This window comes from Rhinoderma darwinii, chromosome 7, assembly GCF_050947455.1.
Source record: "Rhinoderma darwinii isolate aRhiDar2 chromosome 7, aRhiDar2.hap1, whole genome shotgun sequence".
In the NCBI taxonomy this organism is placed as follows: Eukaryota; Metazoa; Chordata; class Amphibia; order Anura; family Rhinodermatidae; genus Rhinoderma; species Rhinoderma darwinii.
In genome coordinates this window covers 89412187-89435595 of record NC_134693.1, presented here as the reverse complement: position 1 = coordinate 89435595, position 23409 = coordinate 89412187, and the positions used below count along the sequence as shown (strand labels likewise).

Here is a 23409-nt window from a genome sequence, read left to right as displayed (position 1 = left end):
CCCTAGCGCCACATGGCCATCAACACCACCTCCTTTACAGGAGACGGCGTCTGGCGCCATCTTGGCCACATTGTTTAAAACCAGCACCATATCTTTCTGCCCACATACCCGCCACAACCCCACTGCAGAGGCCGGAGCTGGGGGATTTGCGGGGTTTGCGTCCCGAACCGAGCTCTCACCCGGTCCGGAACGCAAGGAAGACAGGTAGGAATATTTATAGGATACCCCACCTGTCTTCGCCTTTGTTTTCTTCCGCCTTAACTTCCATAACTTCTTCTTCTGCACTTTGTCCTCCTCTGGTGGCAACTCCGCTCCAAAAGTAAAGTTCTGGAGGGACACTGGGGACTCCTGCAGCCGTATTTGCGTGAGCAACCCCGGGGGGTGCCCACTGCCCGATTCAATGTCTTGCACACCTTGGCTGCAGGAAAGTTCCCCACTTGCCCCTCCGTTACTGCCTTCCCAGGGGTCCTCCGAGCCCGTCTCCATCTCCTCCTGGGTTGGCGTCCTCTCCACACTTTCGTCCATTTCAGCGGCCTCCAATTTTGCGGCCTCCAATTTTGCGGCCTCCAATTTTGCGGCCTCCTTCTCTGCAGCTTCCACTGCACCTTTAGCAGCCAATGCTTTTACTCCCCTTTTGCAGGGGGTTTCATTACTTTGCCTGGGGGACGCCATCAGGGAAAACCTTTCATCATTCTCCAATTTCTCCCCGAAGGCTCCCCCACCGACCACAATCTCCATCTTCCTCTCCTCCACCATATTAATTTCTTCAAGTAGTTCCTTTACCTGTAGATTATACCGGGACCTCTTGGTGCCTGATGTTTTCGCGGCTCGCCCCCTTGCGACCGCCAGATCTTCACGCAGCCGCCGCAGGGACTTACCGAGGTCCCGGTATTCTTCCAGCCGGGCAGCTAGGCGGGAGCTGAACGTCTCCACAGACTCTCCTGACCGAAGTAGCCCCCACTCCTCGACCGTGCTCTGGTCCCTTGGTCGGGCATCTGGCCTTGCTGGGCCTTCTGGTCCTCCACCTGGATGATCCTCCATGTCTCTCCTCCTGGCTCCTTCCAGAGCCCCAGCATCAGGGGGGGCCGCACAGATCTTTCCACGGGATGATCTTCTCACCCCTGATGCTGGCTGCACGTTCCCAGCAGGTTGGGAAGACCCTCTACCCCCCGCCTGCATGCTCCAGGGGGTAGAGGTCTGAGGCTCCATGTATGAATGGAGCCTCCTTCAGGGAAGCTTCCTTAGCCCAGGCAGGTGATAGAAACCTGGGCTGGTGAAAGAAAGGAAACTCCCTGGATTCCGGGTGTGGTCCACTCAACACACTCACAGCACACACACAGCAGCTCTCTCACACACAACCTCCCTCCTTGCTAGTCACTGCTGGTGTGGCGTTTCTCTGGTACTCTTTTAATAGAAAAATATAAAACATTACAAAATAAAAGGTACATACAAAACAAACAAAACAAAACTTATGTACATTTCTGTGCATCACGTTTTACCCAGCCTGGCCCTTTTTACATAAATCCCCATGCATACATAACTATAATCCCACACTCATTCATACACACACCTATACCCCCCAACCCCAAGAAAACATAACTATAACATTATATACAACATACTTATTAGAACATATTCTTAAAAACCATGTGCCAACCAATGGCCCCCTAAAAAAAATCACCACATATATAAAACAAAATAAATAATAATAACAATAATAATAATATAAACCAAATAATAATAATAATAATAAGCTCTAAAAATAAAAGTTACCATCCCATGGTGCACTTACTTCAATGCACCATGTAAATGAAAAGAAAAGAAAACAACAAACAAATCCCCAAAAAAAGATTTTTTTTTTTTTATTTATTTTTTTTCTCTCCAATTTTTTTCCTAATTTTTATTTTATTCTTTTTTAATATATTTTTTTCCATTTTTTTATTTTATTAACATATCCACATTCATACCTAACCCTGTACATACTAACTCAGCCATCACCTCCCCAACCAGCATCACGCCTCATGTCCTTCCATGTCCGCATAGTTCAGATGCTGGCACCCACCACCCAACACATCACCCACCCAGCCCGATCCCACGTCTCATGTCCTCCTCACGTCCACGTAGTCCAGAATCGGGCTGGGCACACCCCCAGGCCCCCCACCCCACCTATCTACTGCCCATCTTAACTAAACATTCACACAAACCCATGCATAGACCTATACACCATATCGACACATAACTATAACCAAATACCATACTATATACATAAACCCGAAAACCTAAGTTTGGCTGCTTGTAAGCCCTTTTTCTGTCTCCAAAAAAGCTCACAACAAAAACCTACTTGTGCTTACTCAGCCCATCACCAGAGGAGAGAGAGAGGAAAGCCCCCCTAGAGCACCAGCCCAGAGGCCAAAGCCACCCCCAACCACCACCCCGGTCCCTATCGCTAAACCTATCTTGCTTGCCCTATCTCTATCCCTTATTACTTTATAAACTAATCTGTCCCTCCTGCTGTCTCTCATTCTGTCCCTATCGCTATTTCCCGGTGTCATGGCCAGGCGTAGACCCCTACCTCCAGTCTAATACCCAGGGGCACCCCCTCCCCTCCCCCTGAAGGTTGGTTCCACCTAGGGCACCCTAAAATTAAAGCCCCTCCAAAGTCGAGAGGCCTTGGATGCACCCAGTTTCTCAACCTCCAGAGACCGGACCTTCACCAGGTCACCCATGATATTCCTACACACCTCGTCCTCCAGGAGGATTTTACACTGAGTCGATACAAAGCACCGTGCGTTCCACGTGAAATACCTGATCACTAAACTAACTAAAAAAGAAGTGCAATGATCCCTTCCACCCAGGTCTCCGAATGCCCCATAGGCCCAACCAGCGTAGGAGAGGTTGGTCAGACCGGGCCAACCGATGGAGGCACCCACCCGTTTGTAAACCTCTGCATTGAAGGGACACTGAAGCAAGAAATGGTCCATGCTTTCCAGCGTGTCATCGCACTCCTCCCGAGGACAACCTCTTTCATCGGAGTTTCTGAACTTCAGATTGCCCCTTACATACAGCCTCCCATGGAAGCAGCGCCAAGCCAGATCCCAAAACTTCTGGGGAATCCTCACAGAGTTTAAAAGTTTTAATCCCACCCCGAGGTCGCTACTTGGGCAGTCCCTGAGCGCCAGGGGCTTCTGGAAGCAGGTCAACAAGACCTTTCTGTCAAGAAATTTTCTCGACATGGTCTTGATCTCCCTCGCCTTCAGACCCCACCGACGAACAACCTTCAGAACCGGGGCGGCATAAGCCGGGAGGTGCCCATGGGGTACACGCAGGTCTTTCGCTTGGCCTCCTGTCTCCCATTCCTGGAAGAAAGGCCGAAACCATCCCCTGCAGGAGGATATCCACAGAGGAGCCCTTTCTCTTTCAAAGAGGTTCGCCAAATTAATTTTAATGAAGGTGTTTACTAGAAACACCACTGGGTTAACCATACCTAACCCACCTAGTTTCCTCGGTAGGTAAGTAACCTCCCTCTTGATTAGGTTAAGCCTGTTTCCCCATAACAGTTGGAAGAACAGGCTATAGACCCGAGTCCAGAGAGGCTCTGGCAACATGCACACGCTGCCAAGGTAGAGCAACATGGGCATCAGGTAAGCCTTGGCCAGGTGAACCCTTTCCCTAAGGGACAAAGACCATCCCTTCCATTGGCCAACCTTCTGGGCAGCTATTGATAGTCTACCTTCCCAGTTTTTCATGGGGTAATCACCCGGGCAAAATTCAATGCCTAAGATTTTAGCAGACCCTTTGGGTTCTGGGAGGGTGTCCGGGAGATCAAAACTAGGATCCCCTCCCCCCAGCCAGAGACTTTCACACTTGTCCCGGTTGATCCTGGACCCAGATGCCCGTGAGTAGCGCTCAACTTCTGACATCACCCACTCTGCCTCCCCTCTCGAGGAGACAAAGATAGTGACGTCATCCGCGTACGCAACCACCCTCTGAGTGGCTTCCGGCTCCTCCAAGTCCATCCCCACCCCCGACAATGGCCCACGATCGAGCCGCCTAAGAAAGGGGTCGATCGCGAAAACATACAGCAAGGGGCTTAAGGGACAACCCTGGCGGACACCAGACCCAACCTCAAAGGGGGTTCCAGTCCAACCGTTCACCAGTGCAAAAGACTCAGCCCCAGCGTATAGGGTCTGGAGCCAATTAACGAACTCACCCGGTAGGCCATACCTCAGAAGGACTGACCATAGGTACTTGTGATTCACCCGGTCAAAAGCTTTGGCCTGATCCAAGGACAGCATGTACCCCTCCCATCGGCCAGAATGTCCCTGCTCCACTGCCTCTCTGACACTGAGGACAGCACTAAAGGTGCTGCGGCCTGGAACAGAGCAATGCTGGGCCGACGAAAGGAGCCGGGGTGCAAACTTCACCAGCCGATTAAACAGTACTTTTGCGAGAACCTTTCTGTCCGTATTGAGGAGCGCTATGGGACGCCAGTTCTCAATACGGGTCGAATCCTTACCCTTTGACAGAATGATCAAGGCCGACTTGCCCATTGACTTTGGCAGAGCGCCCGAGGAGAGGCACTCATTAAAAACCGCAGTCAAGAGGGGAACTAAGGTTCCCTTAAAAGCCTTATAAAACTCAGATGTTAAGCCATCTGGGCCTGGCGACTTTTTGATGGCCAACCCATCAATCGCCAGCATCACTTCCTCTTCCTTGATCGACTCTGTCAAAACACCAAGCGAGGGGTCTGCTCCTGGCTCAGGGATGGTTTCAGCCTGGAAAGCCGACATTTCGTCTCGGTTTAGATCCTGCTCACCCAAAAGCTGCGAATAAAAGGATCTGATGACCTCCAGGATCCCTGATTTGGATCTCATCAGGGAGCCTGTACTATCTACCAGTCCTGTCACCACCTTACGACTCACTGACATCTTGCAGTTCTTGTAAGGGTCGGGCGAGCGGTACCTCCCGAAATCCCGTTCAAGAACCAAAGACGTGTGCCTATCATATTGGCATCTTTTGAGCAGAGCTTTCACCACGGAGATTTCCTCACGGCTACCTCCGGTTGAGACTAGATGTTCGAGTTTCCTCCTCATGTCTTGATACAGGCGATACCTGCTCATAGACCTGAGGCACGAGATCTGACGGAAAAACTCAGCCACCCGTTCTTTGAACACCTGCCACCACTCAGACTTAGTACCACCTAGATCCAATAAAGGTACCTGGCTCTGAAGAAAATCCTCGAAGGCCTGTCTTATCTCTGCTTCTTCCAGGAGAGTAGAATTCAGCCTCCATATACCTCTTCCCATCTGGAGGGACTCTGCAACATTCAAAGAAAACATAACCATACAGTGATCGGAGAACTCCACCTCAACGACGGACACTGCCGAAGAGATGGCGTCCTCCTTTAAAAAAAGCCTGTCTATCCTGGACCTACGACTACCACTATGATAGGTGAACCCCGAGTGGCCTGGGGTATACCGAATGTGGATGTCCTCCAGGCGAGCATCACTAGCTATTCTATTCAACTCGACACTATCATAGGCCAGTACCTTTCTGGAACCTCCTCTGTCTTGGGGCCTAACGACAGTGTTAAAGTCCCCTCCAAAAATGACTTGTCGGCCTGTAAAAAGGAAGGGCTTAATCCTCATGAAGAGACTTTTCCGGTCCCACTTTGTCTGGGGACCGTAGATGTTAATGAGTCTTAGTTCTTGTCCCCTCATGAGAAAATCTAAGATCAAGCACCGCCCCATTTCTAACTCGATCATCCGCCGGCATGTGACCGGTGCGGTAAAAAGTACCGCCACCCCGCTATATGGCTCAGCCGCAAGAGACCAGTAGGAGGGCCCACGTCGCCACTCCCTCCTAGCTTTCACGACCTCTGCCAAAAGTGACAGTCTGGTCTCCTGCAAAAACAAAATGTCAGCTTCAACCTGGCCGAGAAAATCAAAGGCTGCAAATCTAGCGATATTCGACTTAATGCTGGCAACGTTAATCGATGCCAGCGTCAACGGAGTGGGTGCCGCCATCATAAATGATTGAGTTAGACGGTTTTCTTCTTCCCACCCCTTGCTTTCTCCTCTGAGGAGGACCCCTCACCCTCTTTACCTCTTTTTTTTGTTGTTGAGGAGTCCATAACCTCCACCACCCCCCTCCCATTCTCATCTCCTGGGTCCGGGCCGACCCCCTCCCCCGGGGACAGTTGCCCCCGCAGAAGAGGAGGCTCAACGACTCCTAGACTCCCTACCGTGCTCTCCCCCCCCCCGGCCTGTGGGTCTGGAATATCCATGAGAACACGGTATCGGTTGGGGGAGCACACCAGGGGAGTGCAGGTTTTACCTTCCTTGGCCGGGGCAGGGCCAGATGTTTTTAGCCCTGTTTTGATGTTACCCGGTGTCCGCTGTTTTGTTTCAGGCTGTGACCTCCCTTCCTCTTCCACACTTTCATAGTGGGAGGACTGGGAGTCCTCAGCCCTCTGCTCTCTCTCTATCCTCCTTATCTCCTCGTCCAGTACGGCCCCCCCAAGAGCATCAGTATCCTGGGGGGCATCCAGGTCCGAGCCAGAAGAGTCCCCAGTTTCCTGGGTCCTCCTCAGCTCTCGTTCCCTTCTGCGTTTTTCCGCCCTTCTCTGACGAGAAGGGGGTCCCCTCCTGGCATTCGTCCTTTGCTCTTGGGCTCTATCGTCTCTGTCCGCCCCCTCGCCCACGGAGACCTCCCTCCTTACATTCTCCGTAGGGTTGGAACAGACATTGACGACTGAGCGCGGACACCGACTGAAAGGGTGACCTAGGTCACCACACAGGTTACACCTAATCTGCTCACACGATGCGGCCAGATGGCCTACCCCCCCACAATGAGCGCACTTCTGCACAGTGCAGCTTGCGCTCAAGTGTGAGGGGTCGCCACACCGGTGACACAGCTTCGGCTGCCCCTGGTAGAAGACAAGGATTCGATCTCTTCCCAAGAAAGCAGATGATGGTATGTGGGACACCGTCTGCCCCAGACGCTTAAGTTTTACCATAAACGTCCAGGCTCCCGACCAGATGCCAAACTCATCGCAGTTCTTCCGTGGCATCTCTGCTACCTCACCGTATCTTCCCAACCAGGTCATGATGTCCACACAGGAAAGCGACTCGTTACGGGTAAGAACGGTCACTTTCCTGAGACCATTCTGGCGAGAGATTGCTTGCGCAGCAAACCCTCGCCAGCCGGGCTCGCTTTTCACCAGCTCATAGTTCCCCCAGAAGACCTCAAGGCCCCCCGGCTGAACAAAGCTGATGTCAAACTCAGCCGTACCATGAGGATGTATCAAGGCGTAGATGTCACTCGCCTTGAAGCCCATCTCCAGCAGCAGCTCCACCACCCTCTTACGAGGAGGGCACGCATCATTGCCACGCCACTGGAGACGGACCACATTCCTCCTGGCCACGGCCGGCCCGGTTGTTGGGAGCGACCACTGATCTCCCCGTCCCTCTCGGAAGGCATCCAGACCATACCTATTTATCCAAAAGGATAGGTCCTTCTGCACTCCCCCTACTGTTATCGTCTGCTTCCCCTCCCTTAAGGCTTCTAGGAGGCGCTGTTGCAAACTGCCGTCCCCGGGCCCAGAAGATGAGGATGGGTGGGCCGACGGTCCCCCCACCACAACGCCCGCATACGACCTGCCGGGCGCTCTGGCAGAAGGAGCAACCGGCCCGCCAATGGTTGACACTCCCCCCACAATATTACAACCCACATTAATATCCACAACATTACCACCACCAACAATATTACCAACACTACTAACATTACCATTAATATTTACATTTCCACTTACATTCCTCTCCACAACTTTCATACCGGCCAGGCTGGTTACGGAGTTCTTCCTCTTGTCCACAGGCTTTTTATATGTTGTTTTTGGGGTCTCCACATCATCAGGTGCCGCTACTTCTGGGGCGCCGCCGGATATCTCAGGCGGCAATCCCTCAGCACCCTCCGCTTCACCGACCTCCATATCTGTTGCGCCACCAATAGCATGTTCGGGAGGAGGGGTGCCGTCACCCCCCGTGCCCGCTAAACCCCTCCCACCGCCTTGCGGCGATGCAGATGGAGGGGCCGCAGGCACCGCTAGAGCTGCTCCCGGCACCAAACCAGCCCCCCTCCCGTCGGGGGATGGCCAGCAGTGCCGGAGCCTCTCCTACCGCCACCACTCGCTGCCGCAACACTTTCTGGTGCGTCCGCCGGCCGAGTCACATGACCAGCGGACTTCCGGTTTTCCGGCGCCACATCCGGTTTCCGGTTCCCCCCGTCCCCCGGCCTCCGGCTTGCGCCAGAGACCGGCTTCTGAGGTTCCCCATCCGCCGGACACGGGGACACGCCCCCTAGCGCCACGTGGCCATCGACACCACCTCCTTTACAGGAGACGGCGTCTGGCGCCATCTTGGCCACATTGCTCAAAACCAGCACCATATTTTTCTGCCCACATACCCGCCACGACCCCACTGCAGAGGCCGAAGCTGGGGGATTTGCGGGGTTTGCGTCCCGAACCGAGCTCTCACCCGGTCCGGAACGCAAGGAAGACAGGTAGGAATACTTATAGGTTACTCCACCTGTCTTCGCCTTTGCCTTCTTCCTCATCTTCCATAACTTTTTCTTCTTCCTTTTTTCCTCCTCTGGCGGCAAATCTGCTCCAAAAGAAAAATTCTGCATAGACACTGGGGACTCCTGCTGCCGTATTTGTGTGAGCAACCCCGGGGGGTGCTCACTGTTAGACTCAAAGTTCTCCACAGATCGGTTACAGGAAAGTTCCACATTTGCCTCTCCATTGCTGCTTTCCCAGGGGGCGTCTGAGCCCGCCTCCGGGGCCTCCACACTTTCCTCCATCTCCACGACCTCTCCAGCCTCTCCAGCCTCCACTTCCCCGGCCTCCATTCCTGTGGCCTTTGCTGCGGCCTCCGTTTTCAAATCCTCCACCATCACTGCATTTTTATCAGTCTCTCTATTTTTATTTTTTCCTTTCCAGGGGGTTTTGTTACCTTGTGTGGGAGACGCCATCAGGGAAAACCTCTCATCATTTTCCAGCTTCTCCCCGAAGGCTCCCCCACCAGCCACGATCTCCGATCGCCTTTCCTCCACCGCCTTGACTTCCTCCAGGATTTATTTTACCTGGAGACTATACCGGGACCTCTTGGAGCCTGATGTTTTTGCTGCTCGTCCCCTGGCGACCGCCAGATCTTCCCGCAGCCGCCGCAGGGACTTACCGAGGTCCCGGTATTCTTCCAGCCGGGCAGCTAGGCGGGAGCTGAACGTCTCCATCGACTCCCCCGACTGCAGTAGCCCCCACTCCTCGACCGTGCTCTGGTCCCTGGGTCGGGCATCTGGCCTTGCTGGGCCTTCTGGTCCTCCACCTGGGTGATCCTCCATGTCTCTCCTCCTGGCTCCTTCCAGAGCCCCAGCATCAGGGGGGGCCGCACAGATCTTTCCACGGGATGATCTTCTCACCCCTGATGCTGGCTGCACGTTCCCAGCAGGTTGGGAAGACCCTCTACCCCCCGCCTGCATGCTCCAGGGGGTAGAGGTCTGAGGCTCCATGTATGAATGGAGCCTCCTTCAGGGAAGCTTCCTTAGCCCAGGCAGGTGATAGAAACCTGCGCTGGTGAAAAAAAGGAAACTCCCTGGATCTCGGGTGTGGTCCACACAGCACACTCACAGCACACACACAGCAGCTCTCAAACACACAACCTCCCTCCTTGCTAGTCACTGCTGGTGTGGCGTTTCTCTGGTAAAACCTTTTGTGTTATAGAAAACAATGAAATAAAAAGGATTTTCTGACAAAAAAAATAAATATGTAAATTTCACCTCTACTTTGCTCTTAATTCCCGTGAAACACCTAAAGGGTTCATATACTTTCTAAATGCTGTTGTGAATACCTTGAGGGGTCTAGTTTCTAAAATGGGGTGTTTCATAGGGGTGTCTAATATATAAGCCCCCCCCAAAGCAACTTCAGAACTGAACTGGAACCTAAAAAAAGTAAATTAGGTAATACTTTGCTTCTTACATTATACTGATAATGAGCAGTGCCCACCTTGAAATGTCCCCAGTTTTGACCGTTTGTATAAACGGAGACCCCTATTAGACCGTTTCAGTGCCCGGTTTTTCCAAGCATACACCCCCCCCCCCCCGTGAAGTGTACTTCTATTGATGAGTCCTTGGTAGATTTTAAAGGCAGGCTTCAATTCCGCCAGTACCTGCCGAGTAAGAGGGCAAGGTGTGGTGTGAAGATGTATAAGCTGTGCGAGAGTGCATCAGGGTATACCTACAAATTTAGGATATATGAAGGGAAGGACAGCAGTATTCAGCCCCCAGAATGCCCCCCCCCTTACTGGGAGTTAATGCAAAAATTGTGTGGGATTTGGTGCACCCACTGCTGGACCTGGGTTACCAACTCTACCTGGATAATTTTTATACCAGCGTCCCGCTGTTCAAGTGCCTCACTTCCAGAAGTACTGCGGCATGCGGCACTGCTAGAAGAAATCTGAGAGGCCTCTCTAAGACTCTGCTTGGGCAAACACACAGAAGGGGTGAGAGCAGGGCACATTCTAGCAGCAACATAATGTGTGTCAAGTACAAGGACAAGAGAGATGTCCCTGTATTGACAACAATACATGCCCACACCAGTACCCAAACCAGACTGCATCCTGCACTACAATAGGTACATGGGAGGGTGGACTTGTCAGATCAAGTCCTGAAGCCCTACAGCGCATGCGGTGTGGTATAAGAAGCTGGCGTGCACATCAGTATCAAGAACCTAATCTTTAGGGACCAAGAAGGGGGCACCCAGTACTTCTGGAAGCGAGGCCACACGCATCGTACCAGGGCAACACTTTCCAGAAGAAGTTCCCCAAACTGGCAAGAAGGGAAAAAGTCAAAAGAGGTGCAACGTCTGCTATAAGAGGGGGATAAGGGAGGACACAATATATCAATGTGACACGTGTCCCGAGAAACAAGGGTCTCTGTATGAAAGTGTTTTAAAATTTATCATACATCCTGTAATGATGGGGGTAGGGAAAAGGACAAGTGAGCCCTAATCTACCCGCCACTCTTTCCCTGCCTACTTGCAACGACCCGCCCTAGGCGACGGGGTACAACTGGGCGGCGGTCCCTACGCTCAGTAAGTGCATGAGACAAACATACAAGGGTACACAAGGCTAAGGGAAATGGGGCAGTTGCCCACGGCAACACCGTGAGCAACAATAGTGCTAAACGAGCCGAGTAAAACCAGGAGAGCACGAGGTACCAAATGCAGAGCAGGAGAGTAGTCAGTAAGCCAGGGTCAGTATGGAGTAGGATCAAATAGTCAGAAGCTGTAGCTGGGCCAGGAAACCACACGAGAAGAATCACAAGCAAAGGAGGAACAGGAAAGGCAGGTATAAATAGACAGAGGGCGGGAGCTAGCTCCGTCTGGCCAGGCTGCGATAGGCTCTCCCACTCCTAAGCCTGCCATCCTGAGTGGTGGAAGATGGAGTCAGTCTCAGAGACATAGACTCAGGTGCAGACTGATTACCTATGGGCATATACACAGAAGTTGTGCCTGGCAGATCCTTTACAGTACCCCCCCTTTTATGAGGGGCCACCGGACCCTTTCTAAGTGGACCTGGTTTATTGGGGAAACGCAGGTGGAACTTCCTGACCAATACCCCAGCGTGAACATCCCGGGCGGGTACCCAAGTCCTCTCCTCAGGCCCGTATCCTCTCCAATGGACCAGGTACTGGAGGGAGCCTTGGACCATCTTGCTGTCCACAATCTTGGCCACCTCGAATTCCACCCCCTCAGGGGTGAGAACGGGAACAGGAGGGTTTCCTCGAGGGAGCCAAGGACGGGGAGCAGCGTTTAAGGAGGGAGGCATGAAACACGTCGTGTATTCGAAAAGATGGGGGCAACTCCAGTCGGAAGGAGACAGGATTGAGGACTTCAATGACCTTATACGGCCCAATAAACCGGGGAGCAAACTTCTTGGACGGGACCTTAAGGCGCAAGTTCCTAGACGATAACCACACCAGATCCCTGAACATAAACAAGGGGTTAGCAGAACGTCTTCTATCAGCCTGAGTTTTTTGTACGCTCTGGGACGCCTCTAGGTTCTTCTGAACCTGGGCCCAGACTGTGCACAGTTCCCGATGAACGACTCTACCTCAGGATTGTTGGAACTACCAGGTGAAACGGAGGAGAACCGTGGATTAAACCCAAAATTACAGAAAAAGGGGGAGACCCCTGACGAGTTACTGACCCGGTTATTAAGGGAAAATTCGGCACAGGGAATGAATAAGACCCAATCATATTGACAGTCAGAGATAAAACACCTTAAATATTGTTCTAGAGATTGATTAGTCCTCTCAGTTTGGCCATTAGTTTCAGGATGGAAGGCAGAGGAGAAGGACAGATCAATCTCCAACTTTTTACAGAAGGCTCTCCAAAACAATGAAACAAATTGTACCCCTCTGTCCGAAGCAATATTGACAGGGACCCCATGGAGACGCAGGATGTGTTTGACAAACAAGGTAGCTAACATCTTGGCATTGGGTAGTTTCTTGAGGGGCGCAAAGTGGCACATCTTACTGAAGCGGTCTACTACAACCCACACCACCAACTTGCCTTGAGATGGAGGCAAATCGGTGATAAAATCCATGGAGATATGGGTTCAAGGTCTCTGGGGAATGGGCAAAGAACGTAGTAAGCCCGCTGGTCGGGACCTGGGAGTCTTGGACCTAGCACAAACCTCACAAGCGGCGACGTAGGCCTTAACGTCTTTAGGCAACCCAGGCCACCAATAGTTTCTGGCAATGAGATGTTTGGTACCCAGGACGCCTGGATGACCAGATAGTGCGGAGTCATGATTTTCCCTAAGTACCCTTAGCCGGAATTGCAGGGGAACAAACAGCTTGTCCTCAGGAAGGTTCCCGGGAGCTGAACCTTGATCAGCCGCAATTTCAGAGACTAAATCAGAATCAATATAAGAAATGATTATACCAGGAGGCAAAATACAAGCAGGATCTTCCTCCGAAGGAGGGCTGGCCATGAAGCTACGCGACAGTGCATTGGCCTTAATATTTTTAGACCCAGCCCTATAGGTAACCAAAAAGTTGAATCTGGTAAAAAATAGCGCCCATCGAGCTTGTCTCGGGTTTAGCCTCCGGGCAGATTCTAGGAAAACCAGATTCTTGTGGTCAGTAAGGACCGTTACCTGGTGGCTAGCCCCCTCCAGGAAGTGGCGCCACTCTTCAAATGCTCATTTAATGGCTAAGAGTTCGAGGTTGCCAATATCATAGTTACTCTCAGTGGGCGAAAACTTCCTGGAGAAGTAGGCACAGGGACGGAGATGGGTGAGGGACCTGGTACCCTGGGACAAGACAGCCCCCACTCCCACCTCGGATGCGTCAACTTCCACGATAAATGGCTCCATTTGGTTGGGCTGAACCAGCACCGGGGCCGAGATAAAGCACTTCTTAAGGACCTCAAAGGCCTGGACAGCCTCAGGAGGCCAGTGGAGGAGATCAGCACCTTTGCGAGTGAGGTCCGTAAGAGGCTTAGCGATGACCGAGAAGTTAGCAATAAATCTCCTGTAATAATTAGCGAACCCCAAGAAACACTGTAACGCCTTCAGGGAGGCAGGTTGGACCCATTCCGCCACAGCCTGGACCTTGGCGGGGTCCATGCGGAATTCATGAGGAGTGAGGATTTGACCCAAAAATGGTATCTCCTGTACCCCAAACACACATTTTTCGGTTTTTGCAAACAGTTTGTTTTCCCGAAGGACCTGGAGCACCTTCCTGACATGCTCAATGTGGGAGGACAAGTCCTTGGAAAACACCAGTATGTCATCAATGTACACTACAAGAAATACCCCCAGGTAATCTCTTAAAATCTCATTTATGAAATTCTGGAAGACCGCAGGAGCATTACACAACCCAAAGGGCATGACGAGGTATTCGAAATGACCTTCGGGCGTGTTAAACGCAGTCTTCCACTCATCCCCCTCTTTGATGCGGATAAGGTTTTACGCCCCCCGTAGATCAAACTTAGAGAACCATTGGGCCCCCTGAACCTGATTAAAGAGATCAGGAATCAAAGGAAGGGGATACTGGTTCCTTACAGTGACCTTATTTAAGTTACGGTAGTCAATGCATGGCCTAAGACCACCATCCTTCTTCCCTACGAAGAAGAAGACAGCACCTACCGGAGAAGTAGAGGGGCGAATGTAACCCTTGGCCAGGCATTCCTGGTTATACTCTCTCATGGCTTCACGTTCGGGACAAGAAAGATTAAATATCCTACCCTTAGGGAGCTTAGCTCCTGGTACCAATTCGATAGCGCAATCGTATTCTCTATGAGGAGGTAACACTTCGGAGGCCTCCTTAGATAAAACATCAGCGAAGTCCTGAACAAACTCAGGTAGCGTGTTCACCTCCTCAGGGGGAGAAATAGAATTAAAAGAAAAACATGACGTCAATAATTCATTACCCCATTTGGTAAGCTCCCCAGTATTCCAGTCAAACGTGGGATTATGCAACTGCAACCAGGGAAGGCCTAAAACCAAATCGGACGAGAATCCCTGCATCAACAGTACAGAGCACTGCTCCAAATGCATGGAGCTAACAAGGAGTTCAAAAACAGGGGTATGCTGTGTAAAATAACCATTAGCAAGAGGAGTGGAGTCGATACCCACTACCGGGACAGGTTTAGGCAAATCAGTCAAAGGCATAGCTAGAGACATAGCAAATTCCACAGACATGATATTAGCAGAAGACCCTGAATCCACGAAGGCACTGCCGGTAGCAGACCTACCACCAAAAGAGACCTGAAAGGGAAGCAAGATTTTATTACATTTCAGATTTACGGGAAATACCTGTGCCCCCAATTGACCTCCCCGATGATCACTTAGGCGCGGAAGTTTTCCGGCTGCTTATTCTTCCGCCTAGGACAGGTGTTCACTTGATGCTTGTCATCCCCACAATAGAAGCAGAGACCATTCTTCCTGCGGAACTCTCTACGTTGTTGGGGGGACACGGAGGCCCCAAGTTGCATAGGTACCTCAGAGTCTTCCGTGGAAGAGCGAAGCAACGGGACCTCGGGAGGCATCATGGGGGAGTCAGAAGGGAAAACACAAAAACGTTCAAGTTGTCGTTCCCTGAGACGTCGGTCAAGTCGTACCGCTAAAGCCATAACCTGGTCTAGGGAGTCAGAAGAGGGATAGCTAACTAGCAGGTCTTTCAGGGCGTTCGACAGACCCAACCTAAACTGGCACCTTAAGGCAGGGTCATTCCACCGAGAAGCTACGCACCACTTCCTAAAGTCAGAGCAATACTCCTCAACAGGTCTCTTACCCTGACGTAAGGTCACCAGCTGACTCTCGGCAAAGGCAGTCCTGTCAGTCTCGTCATAAATGAGTCTGAGAGCGGAAAAGAAAAGATCAACGGAGGAAAGTTCAGGGGCGTCAGGAGCCAAGGAGAAGGCCCATTCTTGGGGCCCTTCCTGGAGCCGGGACATAATTATACCCACCCGCTGGCTCTCAGAACCTGAGGAGTGGGGCTTTAAGCGAAAATAGAGCTTAAAACTCTCCCGAAAGGAGAGAAAAGTCCTCCGGTCCCCTGAGAACCGGTCAGGCAACTTGAGGTGGGGTTCAAGAGGTGAGGTGAGGGGCACTACCATGGTAGCGTCAGGCTGGTTGACCCTCTGAGCCAGGGCCTGGACCTGTAGGGAGAGACCCTGCATTTGCTGGGCCAGGGTCTCAAGGGGGTCCATAGTAGTGTCAGGGACCAGGGTAGTCTAGGTATATGGGCTTGTGATTATGTAATGATGGGGGTAGGGAAACGGACAAGTGAGCCCTAATCTACCCGCCACTCTGTCCCTGCCTACTTGCAACGACCCGCCCTAGGCGACGGGGTACAACTGGGCGGCGGTCCCTACGCTCAGTAAGTGCACGAGACAAACAGACAAGGGTACACAAGGCTAAGGGAAATGGGGCAGTTGCCCACGGCAACACCGTGAGCAACAAGAGTGGTAAACGAGCCGAGTAAAACCAGGAGAGCACGAGGTACCAAACGCAGAGCAGGAGAGTAGTCAGTAAGCCAGGGTCAGTATGGAGCAGGATCAAATAGTCAGAAGCTGTAGCTGGGCCAGGAAACCACACGAGAAGAATCACAAGCAAAGGCGGAACAGGAAAGGCAGGTATAAATAGACAGAGGGCGGGAGCTAGCTCCGTCTGGCCAGGCTGCGATAGGCTCTCCCACTCCTAAGCCTGCCATCCTGAGTGGTGGAAGATGGAGTCAGTCTCAGAGACATAGACTCAGGTGCAGACTGATTACCTATGGGCGTATACACAGAAGTTGTGCCTGGCAGATCCTTTACACATCCCTTAGATTTTTCATCTACCCTGACGCACAGCTTATCCCCCTCATCTTTGTCTTCTGAGTCCTGATGTGTGTCCAGGCAGCTGATAACAGCCACATGTAGGGTACTGCCCTACCCAGGAGAACCCACATTACAGTTTATGGGGTGTATATCTCTGGTGGTGCATGCTGGGCACAATATATTGGACACTGAAATGGCATAGATATATAGAAAATTGCAAATCTCACACTGCACCATCTGCTGCGCATTACCTTTTACACAATACCTGTGGGGTCAAAATGCTGACTACACCTCTAGATGAATGTCTTAAGGGGTGTAGTTTTTAAAATGGGGTCACTTCTCGGGGGTTTCAACTGTACTGGTATCTCAGGGGCTTCTGCATACATGACTTAGCACCAGAAAAGCTCCAGTAGGCCAAATGGTGGTCCTTTCCTTCTGAGCCCTCCCATGGGCCCAAACGGCAGTCTATCACAAAAAATGGGGTATTGCCGCACTTAGCACCAATTGGGCAACAAAATGGGGTATTTTGTTCCCTGTGAAAATAAGAAATGTTGATAAAAAATGACATCTTATTGTAAAAAAATTACATTTTCTTAATTTCACAGCCCAATCCAAATACGTGCTGTGAAAAAACTGTGTGGTCAAAATGGTAACAACAACCATAAATCAATTCCTTGAGGGGTGTAGTTTCTAAAATGTGGTCACTTCTGGTGGGTTTCCATTGCTTTGATACCTCTGGGGCTCTGCAAATGCGACATGGCACCCGAAAACCAATCCAGCAAAATCTGGACTCCAACAAACACATAGCGCTCCTTTGCTTCTGAGCCCTCTCATGGGCCCAAACGGCAGTTTATCACCACAAATGGGGTATTGCCGCACTCAGGACAAATTGGGCAATAAAACGGGGTATTTTATTTCTTGTGAAAATAAGAAATTTGATCAAAAATGACATCTTATTGGAATTTTTTTTATTTTTTTAAATTTCACAGTCCAATTCAATACGTGCTGTGAAAAAACTGTGTGGTCAAAATGGTAACAACAACCATACATGAATTCCTTGAGGGGTGTAGTTTCCAAAATGGGGTCACTTTTGGGGGATTCCTACTGTTTTGGCACCTCAACACCTCTTCAAACGTGGCATGCTGCCTAAAATATATTCTAATAAAAAAAGAGGCCCCAAAATGCACTAGGTGCTTCTTTGCTTCTTGGGCTTGTGTTTTAGTCCACCAACGGAGGCTATGTGGCAGCATATACGGTGTGGCATCATATACAGTGTGGCATCATACCAACGGAGGCTATATGGCAGCATATACGGTGTGGCAGTATATACAGTGTGGCAGCATATACAGTGTGGCAGCATATACGGTGTGGCATCATACCAACGGAGGCTATGTGGCAGCATATACGGTGTGGCAGCATATACAGTGTGGCAGCATATACAGTGTGGCATCATACCAACGGAGGCTATGTGGCAGCATATACCGTGTGGCAGCATATACGGTGTGGCAGCATATACAGTGTGGCATCATACCAACGGAGGCTATATGGCAGCATATACGATGTGGCATCATATACAGTGTGGCATCATACCAACGGAGGCTATATGGCAGCATATACGGTGTGGCAGCATATACGGTGTGGCAGCATATACAGTGTGGCAGCATATACGGTGTGGCATCATACCAACGGAGGCTATGTGGCAGCATATACGGTGTGGCAGAATATACAGTGTGGCAGCATATACAGTGTGGCATCATACCAACGGAGGCTATGTGGCAGCATATACCGTGTGACAGCATATACAGTGTGGCATCATACCAACTGAGGCTATATGGCAGCATATACAGTGTGGCAGCATATACAGTGTGGCAGCACATACAGTATGGCATCATACCAACGGAGGCTATATGGCAGCATATACGGTGTGGCATCATATACAGTGTGGCATCATACCAACGGAGGCTATATGGCAGCATATACGATGTGGCAGCATATACGTTGTGGCAGTATATACGTTGTGGCAGCATATACAGTGTGGCAGCATATACAGCGTGGCATCATATCAACGGAGGCTATGTGGCAGCATATACAGTGTGGCAGCATATACAGTGTGGCAGCATATACAGTGTGGCAGCATATACGGTGTGGCATCATACCAACAGAGGCTATGTGGAAGCATATACCGTGTGGCAGCATATACGGTGTGGCAGCATATATGGTGTGGCAGCATAAAGAGTGTGGCAGCATATACAGTGTGTTATAATACCAACGGAGGCTATGTGGCAGCATATACAGGAATACAGTGTGGCATCATACCGACGGAGGCTATGTGGCAGCATATACGGTGTGGCAGCATATACAGTGTGGCAGCATATACAGTGTGGCATCATATACAGTGTGGCATCATACCAACGGAGGCTATATGGCAGCATATACGGTGTGGCAGCATATATGGTGTGTCAGCATATACAGTGTGGCAGCATATACAGTGTGGCAGCATATACAGTGTGGCATCATACCAACGGAGGCTATGTGGCAGCATATACGGTGTGGCAGCATATACAGTGTGGCAGCATATACAGTGTGGCAGCATATACAGTGTGGCAGCAGATACGGTGTGGCATCATACCAACAGAGGCTATGTGGCAGCATATACGGTGTGGCAGCATATACAGTGTGGCAGCATATACAGTGTGGCATCATACCAATGGAGGCTATGTGGCAGCATATACCGTGTGGCAGCATATACGCTGTGGCAGCATATACAGTGTGGCATCATACCAAGGGAGGCTATATGGCAGCATATACAGTGTGGCAGCATATACAGTGTGGCAGCATATACAGTGTGGCATCATACCAACGGAGGCTATATGGCAGCATATACAGTGTGGAAGCATATACAGTGTGGCATCATACCAACGGAGGCTATATGGCAGCATATACGATGTGGCATCATATACAGTGTGGCATCATACCAACGGAGGCTATATGGCAGCATATACGGTGTGGCAGCATATACGGTGTGGCAGCATATACAGTGTGGCAGCATATACGGTGTGGCATCATACCAACGGAGGCTATGTGGCAGCATATACGGTGTGGCAGCATATACAGTGTGGCAGCATATACAGTGTGGCATCATACCAACGGAGGCTATGTGGCAGCATATACCGTGTGGCAGCATATACAGTGTGGCATCATACCAACTGAGGCTATATGGCAGCATATACAGTGTGGCAGCATATACAGTGTGGCAGCACATACAGTATGGCATCATACCAACGGAGGCTATATGGCAGCATATACGGTGTGGCATCATATACAGTGTGGCATCATACCAACGGAGGCTATATGGCAGCATATACGATGTGGCAGCATATACGTTGTGGCAGTATATACGTTGTGGCAGCATATACAGTGTGGCAGCATATACAGCGTGGCATCATATCAACGGAGGCTATGTGGCAGCATATACAGTGTGGCAGCATATACAGTGTGGCAGCATATACAGTGTGGCAGCATATACGGTGTGGCATCATACCAACAGAGGCTATGTGGAAGCATATACCGTGTGGCAGCATATACGGTGTGGCAGCATATATGGTGTGGCAGCATATAGAGTGTGGCAGCATATACAGTGTGGCATAATACCAACGGAGGCTATGTGGCAGCATATACAGGAATACAGTGTGGCATTATACCGACGGAGGCTATGTGGCAGCATATACGGTGTGGCAGCATATACAGTGTGGCAGCATATACAGTGTGGCATCATATACAGTGTGGCATCATACCAACGGAGGCTATATGGCAGCATGTACGGTGTGGCAGCATATATGGTGTGTCAGCATATACAGTGTGGCAGCATATACAGTGTGGCATCATACCAACGGAGGCTATGTGGCAGCATATACGGTGTGGCAGCATATACAGTGTGGCAGCATATACAGTGTGGCAGCAGATACGGTGTGGCATCATACCAACAGAGGCTATGTGGCAGCATATACGGTGTGGCAGCATATACAGTGTGGCAGCATATACAGTGTGGCATCATACCAATGGAGGCTATGTGGCAGCATATACCGTGTGGCAGCATATACGCTGTGGCAGCATATACAGTGTGGCATCATACCAAGGGAGGCTATATGGCAGCATATACAGTGTGGCAGCATATACAGTGTGGCAGCATATACAGTGTGGCATCATACCAACGGAGGCTATATGGCAGCATATATGGTGTGGCATCATATACAGTGTGGCATCATACCAACGGAGGCTATATGGCAGCATATACGGTGTGGCAGCATATATGGTGTGGCATCATACCAACGGAGGCTATGTGGCAGCATATACGGTGTGGCAGCATATACAGTGTGGCAGCATATACAGTGTGGCATTATAACAAAGGAGGCTATGTGGCAGCATATACCGTGTGGCAGCATATACGGTGTGGCAGCATATACAGTGTGGCAGCATATACAGTGTGGCAGCATATACAGTGTGGCATCATATACAGTGTGGCAGCATATACGGTATGGCAGCATATATGGTGTGGCAGCATATATGGTGTGGCAGCATATACAGTGTGGTAGCATATACCGTGTGGCATCATACCAACGGAGGCTATGTGGCAGCATATACAGGGATACTGTGTGACATCAGACCCAGTAAGGCTGTCTAGCATCAGATCAAATGAGGCTGTGTGGCATCATATACAGGGATACTGTGTGACATCAGACCCAGTAAGGCTGTGTGGCATCATATCAAATGAGGTTGTGTGGCATCATATACAGGGATACTGTGTGGCATCATACCAAGTAAGGCTGTGTAGCATCATATCAATGAGGTTGTGTGGCATCATATACAGGGATACAGTGTGGCATCATACCAAGTAAGGCTGTGTAGCATCATATCAAATTAGGTTGTGTGGCATCATATACAGGGATACTGTGTAACATCAGACCCAGTAAGGCTGTGTAGCATCAGATCAAATGAGGCTATGTGGCAGCATATGCAGGGATACTGTGTGGCATCATACCAAGTAAGGCTGTGTAGCATCATATCAAATGAGGTTGTGTGGCATCATATACAGGGATACTGTGTAGCATCATACCAAGTAAGGCTGTGTAGCATCATATCAAATGAGGTTGTGTGGCATCATATACAGGGATACTGTGTGACACCATACCAAGTAAGGCTTTGTGGCATCATATACAGGGATACTGTGTGACATCAGACCCAGTAAGGCTGTGTGGCATCATATCAAATGAGGTTGTGTGGCATCATATACAGGGATACTGTGTGGCATCATACCAAGTAAGGCTGTGTAGCATCAGATCAAAGGAGGTTGTGTGGCATCATATACAGGGATACTGTGTGGCATCATACCAAGTAAGGCTGTGTAGCATCATATCCCACGATGTGTGTGACTTTTTGTACATCCCTTTATCTAATCCCACCATGTGTGTGACTTTTTGTACAGCCCAGTTTTCCAGGAGGAGAGGGATCGCGCCAATCAAAAGAAGACCTTGAGGAGTGCGTTCGAGGAGCGTAGATACTTTCAACAGGGGCGGCAGCAAGGGGACTCCCATAATTTTCCTACAGTAAATTTGGACGGAGGCTTTCTACGAGGGTTAGTGCAAAGTATGATTCTGCTGTTTTTTTGGGTGGTGGGAGGGGTGTTTATTAGAGGCTGCTGGTTATGTGTGTGTGCATGAGATATCCAAGATAACTGTCTGCATGTTTGGTGCGGGGTATTCTAGATTTGCGGTTGTATGTGTGATGGAGACAGTTGGGATTACCAGTGTTGTGTTTGGTGTGAGGTATCTGTGTGAGGGGCTTGTTCAGGGTGTGGGTGGGTTTGTGATTATCGTTGACGTGTTTATTGTGCGGTACTTTGCTGAGAAAAATGGGCGTGTTACAATTATCCAGATCTTACTTGATTTTGCAAATTATGGACATTTATATATATTTTTGGAATTATTTTAGGAGGAGGGCAAGCAACGCGATCAGATCCAGACGACAGCGGCGGCAGCAGCAAGCAGAGTGGATTACCACGGCGGAGACGAACAGGCCATTTTGAGCAGCAGAAGCGAGGAATTACAGAAAGTAAGTAAGACCGAACCAAGGGAGTTCAGATAAACATACATGACACACAAGTTCACAAGATGAGCCAAACTATGCAGAGTGACGAGACAGGGATGTCATTCTTCCCAAGCGACCATGTTGCGCATAGTTCACCGGTTAAAGGTGATCAAACCATTGATACATTTTTTATTTTATTCTTCTCTAGGAAATATAACTTTGACATGCCGCATGATTGGCAGAAACGTTCTGAAATACAATTTGAAGGTTCGGTCGGATGATGAGACAAAGCAAGGTGTTTTCAACTGCTGCTAAAGGTCCGGTCGGATGATGAGACAAAGCAAGGTGTTTTCACCTGCTGCTAAAGGTCCGGTCGGATGATGAGACAAAGCAAGGTGTTTTCACCTGCTGATGAAGGTCCAGTTGGATGATGAGACGAAGCAAGGTGTTTTCACATGCTGATAACTTCTTTGTGATTGCCGTTGACGTCTGTGTGTTTTCAATGTAAATGTCTTTTACTGTTTCGTCTTCCATTTTGTACTTTTATGTGTTTGTCCCTATCCGTCAATGTTGCCTTTTTACCTGAACTATCTATTTGTGACTATGGAACAAAATATTTTTTTGTTCTGCATGTAAATCTTATATTTGTGTTTATGATGAAAGACTTTTTCTGTGTTACTTTGGAAGCCACTTATGGCTTCATCAATAAAAAAAATATGGTTTATAAATGTTATTCTCTTTCATTCCCTGTCTCAATTACAGAAAAATAACAATTAATTTTGGGTTAGTCACACAAAACTGCTCTCCTCAGCCATTGAGATGGTGAAACTGTCTGGCACTGCGATCATTGACTGTTTTGCAGTGATAGTGTCAAACTACACACTACTATTTTCTGCCTTGGTGAACAGTCAATTCCCAGTGCCAAACTGTTACCTATAAAC

At 50.0% G+C, this 23409-nt stretch overlaps 1 long non-coding RNA gene across 1 annotated transcript in view; it reads left to right on the top strand.

Annotated features, from left to right (window-relative positions):
• Positions 1–23127, top strand: part of LOC142657262 (uncharacterized) — a 36468-nt gene extending 13341 nt beyond the window's left edge. Inside the window, exons 2-4 of the long non-coding RNA XR_012849863.1 lie at positions 21867–22016; positions 22373–22492; positions 22677–23127. This is a non-coding gene — a long non-coding RNA (uncharacterized LOC142657262). The remainder of the gene's footprint in view (positions 1–21866; positions 22017–22372; positions 22493–22676) is intronic.
• The last annotated feature ends 282 nt before the right edge of the window (positions 23128–23409 follow it).